Below are 20,632 nucleotides of genomic sequence, written 5' to 3'. Positions count from 1 at the left end.
ACAGCAGAAAAAAAATATTTTTGTCTGAATAGGTAATCTCTTTATTGGCAAAAAATCTATATATCGATCTATATTGAGATGAAGTAAACCTGTATAGATTTAACTCAAACCATTGTCTTTCCAACATTTATTACTGCCTTGGCAGAAAATGTTTTCTTTGATTTTGTAAAGCAGTCCCAGCATTATTAGATGTTATAATATTAGAATAGTGTTCATGTTGTGATACAGCTTATACAAAGCTATGTGATTATGTTTGTGACAGAAAAAGGCCACTTAAACACTAATTACAATCAAAGCTGTGGTAATTATATCTCAGGGACGGCATATGCTCAGAGATTACCTTTAATAAGACTCCACTCAACAGATCCTATCATGTTCATTGTTACTAATTTAAATGAGAGAGAGAGAGAGAGAGAGAGAGAGAGAGAGAGAGAGAGAGAGAGAGAGAGAGAGAGAGAGCAAAATTGGAGGAGAGAGAGAGGAAGGGAGGGAATGGATGCTTTGATTGGATGTTTGACCTAGTTACTGAAACCCTGATCAGAGATAAAAAGCATAAGGGGACTTATGCTTATGCATTCTTGCGTCAGCAGCAGAGGCTAATGAACTGGTTAAAAGGTCCCATATTATGCATTTTCTGGTTGTATATGCTCTTTAGTGTGTTTTCCAAGTGTCCTGTGCATGTTTAGGCACATCTATGTGCAAAAATTCAAAGTCCGCGGAAACGCAGCTTCTCCTACCTCCTCCTGTTAGCTGTAGCATTAGCTGCATGTAACGCTCGGTTCTAGCCCCCCTCGATAAAAATTTGTCAGTGCGGCTTCATTGTCAGTGTGAGATCACTGATCTAAGCCCATTGGCTCGTTGTGACAAGCCCTGCAGCTCATGTTTAAATTTCCGAGACGCGTGCTGAGAAACTGACCAATAACGACAGAGCGGATCAGCAGACCAATCAGAGCAGAATTGGCCCACGTGGGGTCTAACAGTGTGGGCTTAAAGTTATAGTTTTTTCTGTGTATGTGTGAAAACAAACTGGAGGGAAGATACTGTGGGTTTAGAGGTTCTGATTGTAAATGATCCTTGGCACTGTAGGAAAACTTTGAGGCAACAAAAACTAGCCAATCACAGCACAGTCTAGCTGTTTGTCTGTAAAGTGTTGACTCTGTGAAGCCAGCAGAATCCACCTTCTTTTTCGTAAGCCAAGTGGCAACCTCCAGAGTGGGGGAGGGGGAGGGGGGTTTAACTTGTCAGATTGAGTTATTATCGAGGTTGAGCGTGTTGCAGCTGTTTGTCAGGAGGCCTAAAGTTTTCTGCTCTACAAGCACATGGGCAGCCCTCCCCTGGCAACCCTGCAGCATTCTGCCCACTGGAAGGCCTCAGCAGAGCTGGCCAATCAGAGGAAAGTGGGCACGTGGGGAGGGGGCCTTAAAGAGACAGTAGCTGAAACAAACGGTTTCAGGCATATGCTAAATGAGGGATTTTACTGGCTCCATTAAAAGATGAATACGGTTTTTTTTTTAGCTGCAATTTATGCAAAGGTTTCACAGACTGACAACATGAAAGGTGAGAATAAGAATATGGGATCTTTAATGCTGGCCTCAGCTCCAGGTCTTAGCCTGGTGTTAGGTTGGCTGAAAGTTAGGTTGAGACAACGTTTCCAACATGGCACCACCATCGCAAGCTTCCAAAGCCCCCTGCAGTAACCAATGGCTTGTGTCAATCAGGCCTCGTCAACATTTATTTATAGTCAATTTATTTATTTTTTACAAAGAACTCCCTCGGATATAGACATCCAACTGCATGTTTGTTATTAAATACACTTTTTATATTTAAAATTCTCTTCATGTTGATTGTTATGAACTATGGCTCTGGTTTTAGTCTCAGAGCACCAAAGTAGTCTTACATTTAGTTCACAGTTGTTGCTCTAACAGCTGGCACTTGCTTTATAAAAATAGTGCATTTGCCAAGAACCAGCTTGTCTGAAATAGCGGTGTCACATAATCCCATCTCTCATAAAACAGATTAACATAAATGAGAATATGAACCTGAAAGTCGAGGACAGAGAGACTGCTGTAGACACACAGTTTGATTTTAGCTTTTCACATCCATTCTTCCTCTTTTGTTTGTGCATTTTCTGAATATTTAATTTAAGCTGTAGAAGTCTTCTCTTCTCTCTTCGGATAGCGGCTGTCATTGTGATGATCACACACGACGGGTTTAGTGTTCAGCGATGGAGACGTTCATCGTTTCGTATCATCATCAGTCCTTCTCACTGTCACTGAGGAGCAGCTCAAGAACTGGCCAAAGGAGCTCAACTGTCTGTCTGCGGACTGACAGATGTGTGAATGTTTTAGTTTTTATCCTGCAGCAGTTTTGTCTCGGAGATGTAAAAGGAAACACTCAAGGTTATTATTGCAGGTTACAAAAAAAAATGCACAAGAAAGAATAGGGATAAATGTTGTAAATGTAAATGACCTGCACATGTGGATGGTGAGATTGCAGTGAGACAATATCAGGTATCCAAACGTTTTAATCTGTAATGTTTCATGTGACCCTGGTGGAGCTCCAATGTCACCCAGAATTAAACAGTAATCACAGAGAGCCTCAGATCTGTGGCCCAATTCTGCCCTCGCTAAAAAGAAAACGTTATTACAGTGAGCAGCCATGTCAGCTGAAATCAAGATATAATCTGTCAGAGGGATTCAGAGCAGCACATTCCAGATTAACATGCTAACCTTTGTGCTACGTACTTATCCATTCATGAATAATTCATTAGAGTGGAGCATGTCTTACCGAAGCAGTAACTTCTTTGTGTAAGTATTGCTGCAGAGCAGAAGTGTCACAGATGTAATCTACAACATATCCAGTCTCTTATTAAGAAGTTATTATCGACTCCCCGGTGTACTGTCATCAGAGCCAAACAGAGACAGCAGTAGAGGCTGGTTATTGGATGCTTCAGCTCTCCCGCGGAGGTTTCTCTCCTCTGGAGGCATCAAGAAGGGATTTTGTTGTCAGGCTGGTGTCTGGTTCTCAGTTTCTACTAGACTTTAGGAGCCTGGCCAGTGTTGTCAGTCAGAGGGATGCAGAAGTTATTTTTGAAGAAAAATGAAGCTAGACTCCTCAATCTTTTAATATTTTTCATATGAAAAAAGTTTTTGTAAGTGAAAGTGGTTGCAATGGACCTACAGTGGACTTTCAGGCCTCAGAAATACTCGCCTTAAACTAAACGTACATGTCTGTCCTCAAAAATTATAGCAATGCAGCCGTAATATGCAGTATGCACATGAGCAGTAGGGGGCAGTGTGGAGGAACATGTGACAGAGTCTCAGCAGCAGGGACAACAAGGTAGAAAGTTTTGAAGACAAGCTTGTTACGCCGCTACACAACCCCACAGCTAAATGCGATCCTTGCGCCTACGCTAAGGCCAGTGAGCCTGTAACTTAATGCCTCTCCTTATGTGTTGCGTAAATGTGAATGTGTATCCTGCCTTACCTGAATGTGTGTGAAACTGTCCTGTCTGTTTGAGGGGTGCTGCTAATGAAGGTTACAGAGACAGAGCCACCACACCCGCCTCAGGTGTGTCATCAGAACTGATCCTGCTTCTCCTCCTACCAACCACGCCTACCGCTAAAGACACTGAAGTGAATCCTCCTAATGCATTATCATAACAAGCTGATGACTTAAGTCCAGAATTATCCACATCTGTATGTGTCATTGCCACTGCAGCGACAAACATGTCTGTCAAAATTGGGGATGTACAAATACATCGGTTTAACATTTGTATTGTCTGACATCGGCCCTGTTGACAGACATCTGCCTACTGGCAAATAATGTAGCATGAACTTATGTCAGTATCCAATGTTTATCTGTTGTGTCATATCGATTAAATGCAGTAAACCAATGACTGAGTCAGAGAAGAGGTTTTCTTATTTCTGACACAGCATTAAAAACAAGTATCTCCAGCCTTACTCTGTAGTAACAACCTATTGCACAACTGAGGAAAACATTGAATTGTTATTATTATTTTAGAATGATGTGATATGATGTAAAATAAATAAGCCTTCAGGCTGAGATAAGACACTTTCTGAGTTAATTTCACTATAATGACCTGCACGCTGCACATTATCTGATAGATAAACTGTCAGAACGTTACAATAGCATAAGCTATTTTTTGTAAATTGAAATTCTATGAAAGTACTTTTTTTTTCTCCTTGTGATGGTTAAATATTTCCCTCATTAAAACATTTATAATCAATGTTGTTGCAGGAGCAGAAGGGAGAGGTCGTTTGGTCTCAGAGGTATCTGTGTACGTATCCTTAGCTTTATTTTCCCAGCTTGTTGTTGAGTGATTTCTTCGGCCTTGAGACAGATAGTGTTTCAAAGTAATGGAATAGATTTTTACTTGTTTGTTTTCTGCACACACACACACACAGTCCTCGTGCCCTACATCTCTCCTCACAGATTGAAGCTATTTTTCATCTCTGATGTTGGCTCCCGACCACTCTAATGTTTTTCCACCTTTCTCTCTGATGCAACTGACATCTCTAGAGTTTTTTTTTTAGGCTTGATACTGAAAAATGTTTGAAGTCAATAGAAAATAACATCACACACCTGCTCGTTCAGAAAGACCGCTGACTCCTGCACCAGTGGATGCCATGATGCTGGTTTTTATCTTTGCTGTTTGTTGTTTTTGCTGATGCACTCCCCAGACGCAGGTTTGATGTTCCCATGGACAATAACAGCGTTCAGACACCCAGTGGGACCCGTCGGTGTCAGCTGTCTATTTTCTGCTCAGCTCAATCAGCCTCTCTGCTCCCCTCTGTGCTCAGCACGCTCATGCAAGTCAATTGAATGCTTTACAAATCTGCCATGCGAGTGAAAGGGTGTGTATAATTTCTCTTCAGTGGTCATCTTTAAAGTTCCCTCACCTCTCGATGAATCACACACTGCAAGAAACCCTCCATGTCATCTTCAGTGTCCTCTCCTGTCACTCTGATCATTCACAGAAATGATGCCTCCAACACACACAGTCGTGTGCAAATGATTATAATCAGCATCTCCTCAAGACCTCATCAGCACAAAGTCATTTGTGGATTTAAGAGTGGTGGGTGGTTTGGAAGGAGGCCAAAAATCAAATGTCCACACTTGAGGCTCCCCTGAGAAATTGTAGCTATTAAAAACTAATTCACTGCAATTTCACAATTAATTTAATTAATTAATGTCAATCTAAACAGCTTTCCCAATCTCTGCATCCGAGCCATTACATCCGATGTGCTGATTTGCATCTAAAGCTCCGCCAGCAGCACTCCACTCACTCACTTACTAAACCTTACTCTGTTCAGGGAGACTTACTAAACCTTAAGGCCCTGACACACCAAGGAGACTGTCGGACGTCGGTCTGTCGGTGAGCGGTCGCCCCCCCCCCCCCCTTATGCCTTTGCGGTGTGTCCAGCTCCGTCGCTACCGGTTGGCCCAATATCGGCCCCAGTTGGCCTTTTTTTGGCCGACTCTACATGTTGAATCTGAGGTGCCATAGCGGTAGTGGGGTAGGAATCTCCCTGATTGGCTGTTCATCTAAGCGAAACAGGGGAGCCAGTGCACGGGAAGAAATACGGAAGTGCCTCCTCTACTTTTTTTCCACTATTAAAATACCAAGGGCTTACAATTTTACATTTTTTATCAGACATTATTCTCCATTAGAAGTACCTATATTACGAGTGTTGTGCAACAGCGGTGAGAAAATTGTCTTCTCGTATCACAACGGTTTATTTATCCACATTCTTCCGGTTTCCCCCTTTTTGGAATTACGATTACAGACTACTGCCACCTACTGGCATGAAGAGTTATTGCCTCTCGCGCGTGCACAGAACGTCCATGGTTCTTTGGCCGTTGACTGCAGTCTTTGCGGTGTGTTCTAGTGCAACTTTTTGGCCAAGACAAAAGGCGTCGCCCGCTGACGCCACAGGTGGCCTTTGTCGCTACTAGTTCTTGGCAGTCTGCTTGGTGTGTCAGGGTCTTTAGTCTGTTCAGGAAGACTTACTAAGCCTGACTCTGTTCAGGGATTAATCTTTGAATCTAATAAATCCCAAATGTTTTCAATAGGATTCAAATCCAGTCCATCACTTCCGGTACTCCCTATTCCTTTTTCTTGGTCAGATAATTTCTGCACAGCTTTGAATTATGCTTGGGCTCATTGTCTTGTTGGTATATGAAGCCAATTTAAAATGAATTCCCCTTTTTAAATCAAAATTGTGGCCGGCTCACAGGGCTTCTCTGAGAAGTCAGAAATGAATTAAACATAACGTTCAACCACTAAAACACATTTTTCTGCTCAGGAATGCAAGTAAATAACTATAATTTGACATCTTATTAAATAAATATTAATTTGCTAATAATCAGCATTGAATCTACTTTTAAATAGCAGTGTTTAGAGAGTTACAAGTTACACTTAATATTGGCCACCATGGTGCCCCAGGGGTGCATTTTTTGCTGAGCTTTTCCTTTTACAGATGCAATACATTCCACATCAATCACCAAAAGAGGAATAGATGAGATACAGTTATCGCTGTAAATTTCCCCAATGTCTCCAGCCTGCAAACGTTGGCGTCCAGGTGGTCCAAAGCTCTTGTATAGATGCCAACACTCCCCCTGCTCTGTGCTCCCGCACCGGACAGTCGGCTAAAATAGGACATTAGAGGGAAAAAGTAAAAATATTACCTCCATAAAATGATTTTGCACAATTCAGTTCCAGTTCTATTCCCCTGTTGGGACTTGGAGGCTTCAGTCGAGATAATCAGTGGTACACTTTTTTATTTTGTAAAACAGTAAATTTGAAAATTCATGGATAACAATAATAATGATTTATTATTTTAGCATTGAAATATCATGTTGGTTAAAGAGCTTCTACATACTGATGTATTAACCACTACTGAAAAGATAAAAAAAAAATAGCTGTGGCAGAAGTAGTGGTCTAACAACTTTGTTAAGCACTGTTTATGTCAAATTTCAATAAAAATATTGTTAAAATACAAACATTAACAACATTAATGATAACTATAGCAGTTCAAATCAAGCAGCTGTTAGATTCACATGAACTGTTATAAATATTGATAATAGAAGTAAGACTTATATCTGTAGTTGTGTCATGATTTGGTCTTTCTTATTTTGTATATTTCGAGAGTTTAGATTTCCTTTCTTGTTTAATTTTGTCTCATTCTTCCCTGGTGTTGTTGTTTCCCTTGTGTGTTTCTTTATTTTAATGTTTCCTCTTTTTTTATTTTGTAATTTCTGCCTTTTGAGCGCTGCCTCCGGGACCCAGTTGCGGAGTGTGTGTGTGTGTGTGTGTGTGTGTGTGTGTGTGTGTGTGTGTGTGTGTGTGAGTGAGTGTGTGTGTTTGTGTGTGTGTGTGTGGGAGGGGGTTACATCCTGGTTTCCTGCCAGCGGTTTGGCTGACCCCTGGTTCCCTTAAGACAGTCCCACCGACCCCTGTGTCCTTGTCGGAGGCCCTGCTGATAATAAAAGTAGGACTGATATTGATGTAACCGTTGGAGTCGGACAGATTCACAGCAGCAGGTCGTCTGCAGCAGCTATCCAGAGGAACCTACGAGATGAAGGAGCTCAGGATGTCGACTCTCTTAAACTTACATAACACACAGGTTTGTTGCCAGCCCTCCTTGTATTTTTTTCAGCAGACAGTATGAGTGAGCTGATGTGGGAACGCAGCAGGATACAATCAGGAGAATTCCCCTGGAGCGAGAGGGAGAGGAGGGTGACGTTTACTCTCTGCAATTTGTGCAAGACCATGGATTGTATTAACGAGAGCACATAATTAAACTGCTGCTTTATGTTCTCTGTTTTCTCCACTCTTTTGTTCATATTGTGATTCTGGCAAACTACATATGGCATTGATATGAGGCAGAGTATTCTCATTATATAGCGAGCAAACTGAGAACAGCTCAAGGCTGTGGTCGCTCAGAGACAGAAAGTACAGTACGGATTATCTCCAGCATTCGCCTAAGGTTCTGAAGTTAAAAAACACAAACAACACTTAAGACAATGAACAGTCTGTTAAAACAATATATTCACTTTGTAGTTCTTCTCCTCATCTCTATATTAAGACTCCTCGTGTCAACAGGGTAAAATGAAGATGGACAAATTCATTTGCAAAGCATGAAATCCTTATTTCTCCAGCTGGAAAAAAGAGTGCCATTGGCTTTTATCTTCAACAAAAGTGAAACAGTGTTTGAAGATATGGTTGTCACTGTTTCACTCAGATACGATTTAATCCCAGAGTCTTTCAAGGACAATTAAATAATGAATGTGTAAACTGTGTGCAAAGCATGCAGGATATCAGAGCTGTGTACCCTCTGTTCTGGGTCTGAGCTGAGTGAAGTAAAATCCTCACATACTACAAGCAAACATAAAGGGTGTAACCGCCTCCACACTCTGCTTCAGTGCACTTTATTTGTTTCCATCATTTATGACCTCCTGCTGCTGTGCACACTAACAGGATTTATCCTGCTCCTTTAGTCCTCACTGCCCAGCAGCAGCTCTGAGATTTAAAAAAATAAATCCTTGGTCAGGTCAGTTTCAGACACTGAAACTCCTTTCCTGGTTGACCATGCTGCCACTGCACTGTAAGTTTGTTTGGATTGTTGCCATTTTATCAAACAAACAATGCACTCTTTGTCTAATTTGTGCTTATTATTCTTTCCTGCAGAGCAGGGCCGTGTCCAGACTTTTTGACTGGGGTGGCCCAACTGGGGCCCTGACGTCTGCAGGGGTGGAATGGATTACTCCTGCATGCACACATGACTGAAACCATTCATTCATCCTTTCTATTGCCACTAATCTTTTCTACTTTGAATTACTTACAATACAGATGTTGCAGTCCTATGTTTAAAATACTCATCATCTCATCTTATTCCAAGCAGCACTCTAAAATAAATGTGTGTGCAGTGACACAAATTAAAGTACTTAAAACATTTCAAGCAAACTCCTTCACACTGTCTTATTGACAATGTTTCAGTAAAGATGATTTTTTTATGGAGTCATTCATCTAAAAAAAATGAAATGTGCTGAATTGAAATGCAAAGAGAGCTATTAGCATCCTGTCCTAACACAGCCTAAATATTTGATTTTAATATTAGTCCCGCTGTTGATAAGGCAAATGGAAAATCAAAGTTAAGGATTTGGGATGGCACCTCTGCTGGCTGACCAGATTTCAAAGGGGGCCTATGCAGAGAGTGTATAAAACATGAATAGAGTCTTAGTGACATCACCCACTGGGTTCTGAAGCGCATTTTTTAAAGCCCCTCGATGGCAGATGCCAAATTGAAAATGCTGTCTCAACCAAACTTTTGGTCAATCAAGTGAAAGGCAAAGAGCTGATGCTGAGGCGGGCCTGAAGACTCCTGGTAAACAGCCACACCGCACCGAATATGCAGTCGGATCAGTCATGAGGGACAACACTAATTATGCACAACTCTTATCCTTAAAAACTTAACATTCAACAGTCTGCTGAAAAAAAAAAAAACATGAGCTATTCTGACCCCTGCAGTTTTTTGCTCTTCCGCATTGGCTTCATTTTTCAGCACCGGAGGTAGCTGCCACCCCTGCATGGCCACATCTCTGGACACGCCCCTGCTGCAGGTAATTATTTTTTGTTTAAAGCTGGTGTAAATCCTGCGAAGGTTAGTCATGCAGATAAAAACATTTTGAGGGTACTAAAGAAGTGTAAGCATGATCCTGAGAGAAGATAAAGATTCCACATTTTACCCTGATGGATGAATAAATAAAAACCATCCATCCATTCATCCTTGTCTAATGTAATCCCCCTGTACTCGATGAATGGTGGACTGGCTTTGGGATCCTTTTGTTTAACTCTGTACACCAAATAGAGGTCTGACGGTCCAGCAATCGTTATCGCCAAGAGCTTTGTTCATTTTCGCTCCCATGTTTTCTTCCTTCCTCCTGCTGCCGTCTCCTCCCCTCTCAGTTTCACCTCCCGCTCTCTGCGTTTCACCTCCTGCTCCGGCCTTTATCGCTGGCTCTGCAGTCAGAACAGATTAGTCTGAGGAGATGCACTCTCTCTCCTCCCCCGCTGACACATTCTCACAAATTAAATCTAATCTCCCTCAAGTGTCCGCTTCTTTGTTCTATTTTCTGACTTGTAATAATTATTCCTTTTCTCTCAGAGTTAGATTAAGTGAACTGAAAGCCACGTTCAGCCTGAGTCTCCTGTCTGAAATCTTTTTTTCATGTGCATAGTAGCATTCTCGTGTTCACCTCTGCCGACTTGTATCTGGTGGTTGGAAGCGTAAATCAGGACTTCAGATGCACATTCATCTTCATAAAAATGGTATTCTAATAAAAACACAGCGGCTTTAAATTGCCCTTGATAACATAAGAGAGGTGATTAGCATGTAGCAGAGTTGTGATGTCTAGAACAATGCCTCGTGATTCTGTAGCTTTTTTCCCATCTGGACTGATTGTTACCATCATTAAGCGTAAAGCTATTTTTGGTCGACTTTACCTAGCTTGTAATGTGCAGGAGGAACATGCATTTACATGCAGCAGTAAACATCTCACTGACACATGAGTGGGTGTTTGCTAATTTTTACTTTAAAGCAGCTCGTACTGTATCCCTTTAGGGGATTATTATATAATGTGCTGATGTTTAAACAAGAGAAGGACAAGGATGAATGAATTTCAAGCCCCAATCACACTTCAATGCAAAGACAACACTTTGCAACAGCAGCTCTTATTATGATGAAAAGGTTGGCATTTAGAAAGCAGGCTTTGTCATGTTTACATGCTGAGAGGCATTTATTTTTAATCATAAAGGGCGGCGAGTGTTTTCCTCAAGTTTAAAGGTCCCATATTATGATTTTTCTGGTTTTATATGCTCTTTAGTGTGTTTTCCAGGTGTCCTGTGCATGTTTAGGCACATCTATTTGCAAAAATTCAAAGTCCGCAGAAACGCGGCTTCTCCTACCTCCTCCTGTTAGCTGTAGCATTAGCTGCATGTAACGCTCGGTTCTAGCCCCCCTTGACGTCATTGTCAGTGTAAGATCACTGATCTAAGCCCATTGGCTCGTTGTGGCAAGCCCTGCAGCTCATGTTGAAATTTCCAAGCAACTGACCAATAACGACAGAGCGGATCGGCAGACCAATCAGAGCAGACTTGGCCCACGTGGGGTCTAACAGTGTGGGCTCAGCAGAGTGTAGCTGACGGACTCAGAGCGTAGAGGGAGCAAGGAGGAGCAGTACATGAAAACAGACACTTTTTTCAAACTTTAGCTATTGTGAACGTACAAAAGTAGGTACATAGATTAAATATACGAACCCCAAAAAGGGCAGAATATGGGCTCTTTAAGAATCCAAACGCTGTCGTGTAAAAGTTGTGTAATGCTGTTGTACAGTAGCTCTACTATAGGTTCAGTTATTGCAAACAGGAATACTCATATGGTGTTTCACTGCATGTTTTATAGAAGTCACCATTCTCGCCATCGGACCATATAGTCGATGCAGCTCAGAAAAATGGAAAGATGAAAAGTCTGAACAGGAGATCTGAGAACAGCAGAGCGCAGGGATTAGACAAACAGTGCAGTGCTTTTATTTTGATGTTCAATCAGGAAGCAGACGACCTGGAAACAAAAGTGAATGTTGATGTGAAAGCAGCAAGCTGTGAAAGCCAGGTAAATGTCAGAAGCAGGGCAGGTATAGACTCAGACGCTGCTCACAGAATATCTTATTACATGTCTGTTTTTTATGTGTACATGTGCTCTCTGTATTCTTTATTAAATATTATCATGCAGCACCTCAATGTGAAACACAAGGTTAATTATGTACTATGTAATGATTTGTGAGTGTTGTCATGCATGCACTTCATGAAGGACAATGCACCCTGAAAACTTAGTAATTACCCTACCTTAAAAAAGTGATGTTGATTTCACACATGCACAAAACTCCTAAAATCTGCGTGACATTTGCTTAGTGAGCTGCATGTGTGAACGCAAACAGCCGAATTATTCAGTCAACTTTTTTATTTTTCTGCTAGATCCCTGGTATATTTTTCAGAGTGAAGTGAAGATGAGCCGATGTCAGAACGCAACTGGAAATATTCAGGAAAAATGTATTGAGCTCGAGTGGGAGGCACATAATGAAACTGCTTCATTATGATTTCTGTTTGCACGTGCTCTTTTGTTGATTTTATGAATATGTCCAACTACACCTAGAATTGATATAAAAGCAAAAACAAACCTATCATCACCTCTTTCAATATTGTTCTTTTCACATCATGTATGCTTCCTGTGATGCCTCCTCCTGTCCAACAGAGATAGTCACAGATGATGTGAGGTGCATGTGTCAACAACCATCTCCAGAACAACAACCATCTCTGGAAGATTTCAATTACAGTTTATTAAAATGTTCAAGAGTGTATATGTAAAAACAGCTTTACAGAAACACAGAAGAATCTCACATTCAGGAAGCAATTTGTAAAAACACATTTTGGAAATGTTTTATTCATGAAGATAGATGACAGACCACTGATACATTATTGTATTAAACCAACAAGGGGTGCAGGATATTCCTACTTTTTGGAAAGTAGGCAGTCTGCTCTGCTGATGGTGACTCATGTCTTCTTTTTCTGCTCTTATTTAGAGGTGTTACCTGTAACACGTCACACCTCTTTTACTCACACTCCTGCAAATTCCTAAGAAGCAACTCCATTTTTATAACGTTTTTGTTGCTTGCACCTTAAACTGTTCTCAAGTTGAAACACTGTTCTTAGATTTATTTTCATTTCACAGTAAACATTCACTGAGGCAGTCTGCCATCAGATATGATGTGCTGTCCCTCTGGAAAGTTTGTGAAGAAGACTCAGCAGAGCCCCCCTGAGAGGCTGAAAACTCATACACAAGAGGGGGTGAAACCAGATCACATAACCAGGGGATGGTGACAGTTTGAAAGCGATCTGATCCTCTCTGTGTCCCCATCACTGTCCAGCTAATCTCCACGTCCTGAGAACAGATATGCAGCTCTCTACCGCTCTGGTAAAAGGTCGACTAAGGTTTTGTTTAAGGTGGAGCAAGTTACAGTGGAGGCTTGTCTCTGGTAGCAGGGTAGGACCGGTTATAGCGCCAATTCATAACAAGTGTTATCTCCAGACGCTTTACAAAGACTATATGAGATTATATGTTCTCCTTTGTATTCCTCGCCTTCCTGTTGTCCACACTTCCTTGCCGTTGAGGTGGAGGTCGGAGCAGGCCGTGCATGAATGAGTCCAATATTGGTGGCTGGGCGTCAGGCGTTGGTTGAGGGATGTTTGAGATCTGTTGGTTAAGATTGTGAGCAGTTGGTAGAGTCTCTCATTGGAAAGGTCGAGAGTTTGATCCCAATCTCCTGCTGCCAAAAATTTGATGTGTCCTTGGGCAAGACACTTAACCCCAAGTTGCTCCCACTGCTTCGTCTGCGGCGTATGAATGTGTATGAATGGGATTAGTTACTACTGACCGTCACTTAACATCTGCCATCAGTGTGTGAATGTGTAGGTGTGACACGTGGTCTAAGAGTGCTTTGAATAGAAGAAAAGAAAAGCACTAAACAAGCTCAAGTCCATTTACCATTTAAGATAAGATAATCCTGTTTTAATTCCCAGTGGGGAAATGCAAGTGTTGCAGCAATAAACGACAAGAAGAAGAGCATGCATATGAGTACAAATAAAATGAAAATATCTAGTCAGAAAATTAAAATAAAGCATAAAAATATAAATTCAGAGCAGCCCTTAAGTGCTCCTCCATTCATCCATTTGTTGGACATTGCGCCATAGCACATCTTTATTTCCATTCTCTGTACTGCAGTATTTCCCATAGAATGATGTTGTACCTGGGTATTGGTTTGGAGTTGGCTCTCTTTGTGAAATGTTTCACTCGATATATCGTTATAACATCAGGGGATCTGCGCTTATTGATGATGATGATGATGATGATGCATATCACAGCAATCACCACAGCTGCAGCCAAATATGAAAACGACGGCACAAGAAGCTACAGTTTTAGATTGAGACATTTTATTGATGTTGATAAAAGTAAGGGTGAATATGGTTCAAGTTAGGCCGACCAACAGTGAAATCATATTAATAAAATAATTGTTTTTTAAGAAGTAAGCAGGTAACTGATGATCCTTCTTTCTCTTAAAACATTATTTTGTGGTTGAAAGAGACAGAAATAAACAAAATGTTCTACTTGTTGCTGGTGATCTTCTCCCCTGAATGGACTGCTCAGGGGAGAAGATCAGGGACTGCAACAAGGTGATTCGGTCTTCACACCTAACAAAGCTTGGGTGATATTAAAAGGTTTTAAAAGAACTCTGTCACTGTGAAGCTGAGTGCTCATGTTTGCACAGCACAGTGACCATTTCAATCTGAGAACAGGATTTTCAGTATCTGCAGTGATTTAGTTTCAAGGACAATGTGGCGTTGCACTTTCCGTTTAACCTTGAGCAAAATCATTTATTTCAGGAAGCAAGTACAGAGCAAAAGCAAGACTGTGTTACAGACTTCACACCAGTGAGCAGTGAAGTGAGTGACTGCCATGGAGCCCAAACACTGAGATATCCGTTACCTCCACCTAACCCAGGAGGGTGCACAGAGACTCAGATCCCATCATTACTGCCAATCAGATAATAGCGTAGGTAAAGAAATCCTGTTTTATTGTGGAAGTACCAGCCCCTGTGTGTCCCTTGTGATAGAAATGTCACCAAAGAGATCCCATCCGAATTGATTAATCTCATCAGATCACAGTTTTTGGTCTCGATCACGTTTCAAGTTCTCTTCAATACTGAAAAACATCTACTGTATAAACTATGGTTCCATTTTAAGTAAAACTGATAAATAAAGCAGCACATCCTTTAAGGTGTGTGTGATCATCAAGTCCCCACTGTTACGACAATGTGAGGTGTCCACTGTCAGTTCTGTTTAAAGCCTGTTCTGTTGTAAGCCGAGGTTTGATTCACAATTGCTGCTCAAATCTGGTTAAAATAAAAACGAGATTGAGTCAGCATAAATCCTTGAAAATGGTAGTACACAAACCATTGGGCAACTTCTCTAAGGCTATGTCCACTTTTTAAATAGCCAATGCTTTAAGTGACAAAAAGTCAATGTTAAGCAACAGTATAGAACTTTTACACCGTAAAATAACCGTTTCAAATGTCGATTTAATGGGCCAATAATTTTCAACAGGGAAAATGGTGTCTCTCTAAGGTCCACAGCACGGTGGACATGAGCACTCTTTTTGAGGTAATATTGCGAAAAGTGTGTGCAGCTTCATTGAATTAGTTCACACACAAGCCCCTAAGATAGGAAAAGAAGCCAGTTAGCCTGTCTCCATTTCTGTACGCTTTGATACAATGGCTAAGGCTTGGAGGAAGAGGATGTTGACGAATGAAGCTAAGAAGAGAAAAAGAGAGCATTATTATCAACAATCCAACGGCAGAGATACATCCCTACAGGTATTATTCTCAATAGTTTGTGATGTAATGTAAAGGCTGTATTGTTTGTTGTCATGGTTATCTCATGTTTAGCAGCTTTATCTGATGCAGAAAGTCATCTAACTAAGTTACAGTATGTCTCAAGCTTGCATACAAATCAATCTATATTATACCAAAAAGTTGTCTCTGTCCTCGTTGATCTTCAAGTTAGTTTGATACTTTTGGAACCTTACAAACCTACCTTAACTAGCATAATAAATTACCCTCTCCAATTAAGCCATTTAATACAGCCCATATATCATATAGGTAAACACATTATACACATATTCCACATGAAAACAGTTTGCAAACAACAGGCTGTTAATGCTTACAGTCATATTTGTGCAAAATCTGGTAACATTACTGAAACCCTGTCAGTTGACATGCTTGTTTTGCTTCTCGCATCTTTTCCAGATTTGCACACCCTCTGTTAGTTAGATAAACAGATAATTTGTTTCAAAGCAAATGTTGAAAAAAAGAGTACAGATACAGAGGCATGTTTTAAATCATTACTTTTCCCTGCATGGCCGCTTCTTAATCAAACTTCAAATTCAATTTCATTTGTCCCAAATGAATCACGCGCTGCAGCAGTGATGAGCAAGGTTTCATGCTGGTCACACCAACTTTGCAGCACGTATGAATTTGTCTGTTACTACATCCTGTCAGAAGACTGAGTCTGTTCCAAGCGCATGGCTTTAGTTATCATTACCCACCTGAAACAAGAACACATCCTCCTGATGCTGCACAGAGTGTGTGGGTGTGCTCCAACAAGGCCCAGTGTGTGACAATATTTATTGAGTGAAGAGTATCTTATGGTTCCTCCAACCCATCAAACAAACTTGAATCCCTGTTCCTCCTCCACACCTCTGCCCAGGCAGTGTGCTTTATTTGGTCAGCCAGAGAGACAAGAGCAAAGATTTCATACAGCCTGCAATTCAGGATTTTGGCGAGTACCCCAGTCAATGCACCAAAAACCTCAACTTACTTGATCAAAAATCAATTATTTCTTAATGTCCCACAACAGTAGACTGCAAAGCAAGTTGCTTTTTGCTGCCAGAGACGGTTTAGATATCCAGTTGCTGTCACCATGGATTTTCTTTATGTGCAACTGAAAATTACTTTTTCTTCAGACCCATAAAGAACATATTTCTAGTACTGTATTAGGTGACAATAGCAAACAAAAAAGTTAAAGTGCTTGTGGAAAGTATAGAGCTCAAGAGTTTGGTTCTGAGAGCAAAAATCTGATTAACTCAAAAACTACAATAATATATTACAACAATATTGTTAACTATATAACACTAAAGCGCGCTAAACCACCTTTTGTTGGGTCTTGCTTGAATGGCAATGAATTGTGGGATGCGTAGTTCCTTCCCTCCCAGAAAAAGAGTACACTGTTTTGTAACTTTGGCTTTTTCTCAATTTTTTCCATTCTCCATTTGTTTGCACTGAACCAAATAATTTATAGTCATGAGTTTCGGGTAGCCGTTTAGCTTGGTTACAGGATAAAAAATGTTGACATAAGGACTTTATGAAATGTCAATGGAGGATTTGAAAGTTTGAAGTTGAAAAAGTGGGCAGAGTTTGAACAGATGTTTGTACAGAATTCATTTCTAGGATGACGTGGATCTCCCGATAGTGTTTGATATGGAATTCAATGGACCCAAAAGCAAACTCCGGACACAGAGGAACAATTTAACAGTAACTTCATTGTGAAACAACGAATAATTGTGCAAAAGGGGCGAGGGGGAGTCAGTCCAGGGATCCCAGGTCCGAGTGGTGAGGTGAAGGAGTGTGGTGACGGTCCAGGGGAATAAAGGGTATTGATAGGTGAAGCTGAGGGAGCAGGCAGGCACGAGCATGGAACACAGAATGTGAGGCAGAGTGACACAGAGGATAGCATTAGACTAAAACATAAGAGCTCAAGTTTACACCGAACTATAAGCAATAAATGAGCCAACACGAGCGATATAATACAGTGCAATACGGGATACTCAGGCGACGAGTGGTGGCGAGACCAGAGTAGATATACTGCCGATGATGAGGGGGAGCACCTGGGCTGCCTGCAGAGAAACCCACACACTCAATCACACACACAACCATGCACTCAGAATGCACAGGGGAGGAGAAACAGGGTTGAGACAAAGAGAGGGAAACTACCAACGTACAAGAGGAAAGGAGGGGCTGCTATGGGTTGAACCATAACAGCTTCAGATGCATCGATAGACAACCTTGCTTCAATTCTCTGCCTCACCATCTGTGTGGCCGATTTCCCTAAAATGTTCTTACTCGTTGTTCATTGTTGGCTTACCTGATGTGCGGGAAATGGTGTATGTATGCCAGTTTCAGGCCCTGTTTGGAAGTCCGCATTTCCCATACTTTGCCAGCAGTGAAAAATGGTGTGCGGTTGTTTTAGTTAAACATTGCTGGGACCCCCCTGTCATAACTCCGGGCCACTCCTAGGGGTCCTGGGCCACACTTTGGAATCACTGCATTCAGTTATCCCACAGGTATCAGATCAGTGATAAGTTACGGGTGATCCAGGGAAGAAAAAAGTAGGGACATGTCTACACAGATGCATCCAGAAGTTCAGTATATCTGAAGTTGGTTTTGATGAGTCACATCTGAAGTAGATGTACAGTACAGCATGAGGGAAACAGTAGCTCAGCTCCAAATGCAGCAGGATCCGAGAGTATATCTGATGAAGTTTCTTTATTGAACAGCATACGAAACCTGAGATTGAAAGTTTTTCTTTTTCTTCAAGGAATCACTGCTGCCTTCCAAATATGCTTTGAAAATGGATCAGCAAGGTGAAAGAGGTAAGACTTTCGATTCTATCTAAGGGAAATTCTGCGAAATAAAAATTCACACAGCAGAGTAAAGATCAGTTTTACTTTGTGGGACATTGATTCACAGCGTATTACAATAGAACTCTTGTAGGGATGACATGAAACAAATCTCCATCAGACAGGTTCACGCTCCCAGCTTGTCTGATACACCGGCCTGGTCGGTTCAATATGTGATGAGATTGGTATCAATCTTTGTCTGCAGGGCTCAGAAGAAAGGATAGCACAATAAATATGCAGCTTCTGGTTAGACTTTTAAAAAAGTGTGCTGGGAACCACAACAACACGTTGGCTTATTATTGTGTAATGGTTTGGTAAGGTTAAGGCATAAAAAGTTTTATACTTTATAAAAACCTATTTGTTATGTTTTGGAAAATTATCAGTTTAGTTTCAATTACAATAAAATCAAGTGTGTCAGGTACACTTTTAATACCGATGCGACCAATATATCAGTATGAAATGCTGAGGCATGTGCCATTATGACCACAAGAGGAGCGGCCACACACACCTGTGAATTCCTCCATTTGTTGTGCATTGCAAGCAGCTGCTTCCTGGCTGGTGGCACAACTTTTTTGACAGCTTTTCTCCCTTGTTAGGTCATAATCATGCATTTAATGAAAACTGTGGTATGTTGTTCAGTAGATAAAACTTGTTGAGTGCTGGTTTGATTGAAAAGAATCCTCAAAGACGAAGTGACCAGCAGAGGTAGGCAGCTTGACCTTTCAGGCAAATTAGTCGCAGGCTCTGGGCAAGTGGCAACCTCTGGTGTTGAAAAATGAAGCAAATGCAGAAGTGCAAAATTATGCAATTCTTCAAGTGTCCACTAGAGGCTGACTGCAGGAGCACCAGAGGTCATATACAGACCCCTTTCCACAAAGCCTGTTTTTACAGCAGAAGTTAACATGTAAACAGCCTGGTTCAAATCCCCAAATAGGTCTGATTAGCTCATGTCTCGATCAGCACAAACTGTACGGGGGTTGAATTCTTTTCGACCACTCATCTGCTTTTATTTTATGAAGGATTACCTTTATTCACAATAAGGCGTGTAGCTGACCTGATTGACAGGCAGGCACAGTGTAAAGGTTTGTAAAGAGGTTTAAAACCGGCCTCAGCTCCAGCTCTCAGCCTGTCTTAGGTTGACTGAAGGAAGCATTTCCAGTATGGCAAACACCAACCATGGGACTCCAAAGCCCCCTGCAGATGGGTGACATTACTCAGGCTTAGGCTGAAAGAGCTCAACTAACGCACCAGAAGCTAGCAGGATTGTAAACAGATGGTTCTAGAAAGAGCTACTCAGCTGTACAGAAACTGCATCTTATGTACCGGTGTAATTTATAATTTGGATTTTACAGAAATGGATATAACCTATTGCTATCTCAAACCTTAAACAATCCTTTACGTATTTTATGCTGCATCCATGATATTCATTAAAACTGCCAATTGCATTGACGCTCATGTCTTTTCATTTGTCTAATGTGGCAACACGATACATTTTGTTTGACTGAATTTTTCAGATTTGATTGGATTTGTAACCTGGAAGACAGTGTGACATTAACCTTTTAGAAGAAAATGTAAGATTCCAACACTTGGTGTGATGTCGAGGGCAAATCAAAGTAATGTAAATATAGTTTACAACATATCATCAATTAAGTGGATCTACGCATTAATGTATTATTCCTTCACAAAAGTTTAAAATTCTAAAGACCCATTCCCGTCTTTTGCCATAAACACATAAAAGTCGACAGATGCCAAACTGCTCACAAGATGAAGCTCATCTTGGGACTTGACCACTTAATTTGACCATCAGAAGTCAAACAAGCAGGTTGAACACTTTTTGTTTAACTCAGGGGGGAAAGACTAGAATAAGAATTCCAATGAGGAAATCAACGACAATCCAGTCATCTCCCTCTGTCTGATGTAAACACAGGTCATGTCTGTCCCTCTTTAACCGGTCCTCAGGTACTTAAAGCCTACAAACCAGAGGTGACTGAGAGTCACTATCAGAAACGTCGTCTCAGAAATCTTATCAATGAAACAAAGATGTGGTTCAGAGGTGTGAGTGTGGAGCTGCAGGTATAAGAGGATCAGCTTGTCTCATCTTTAATACATGACTCATCATCTTGAAGGGAGCCGGTCTGAGTCAGAGACCTGTTTGAAGTCTCTTAACCTCATTAGGAAGTGGTTTTCTGATGGGAGATGAGGTCTTGTCTTCTGCTCGTCTTTCGAGAGTAAGACCCTAACAGGAGGAGGTTAAGATGCAGCGA

This window comes from Labrus bergylta, chromosome 10, assembly GCF_963930695.1.
Source record: "Labrus bergylta chromosome 10, fLabBer1.1, whole genome shotgun sequence".
Classification (NCBI taxonomy): Eukaryota; Metazoa; Chordata; class Actinopteri; order Labriformes; family Labridae; genus Labrus; species Labrus bergylta.
The sequence above is the reverse complement of the archived record's forward strand: the minus strand, read 5'-3'. Positions refer to the sequence as shown.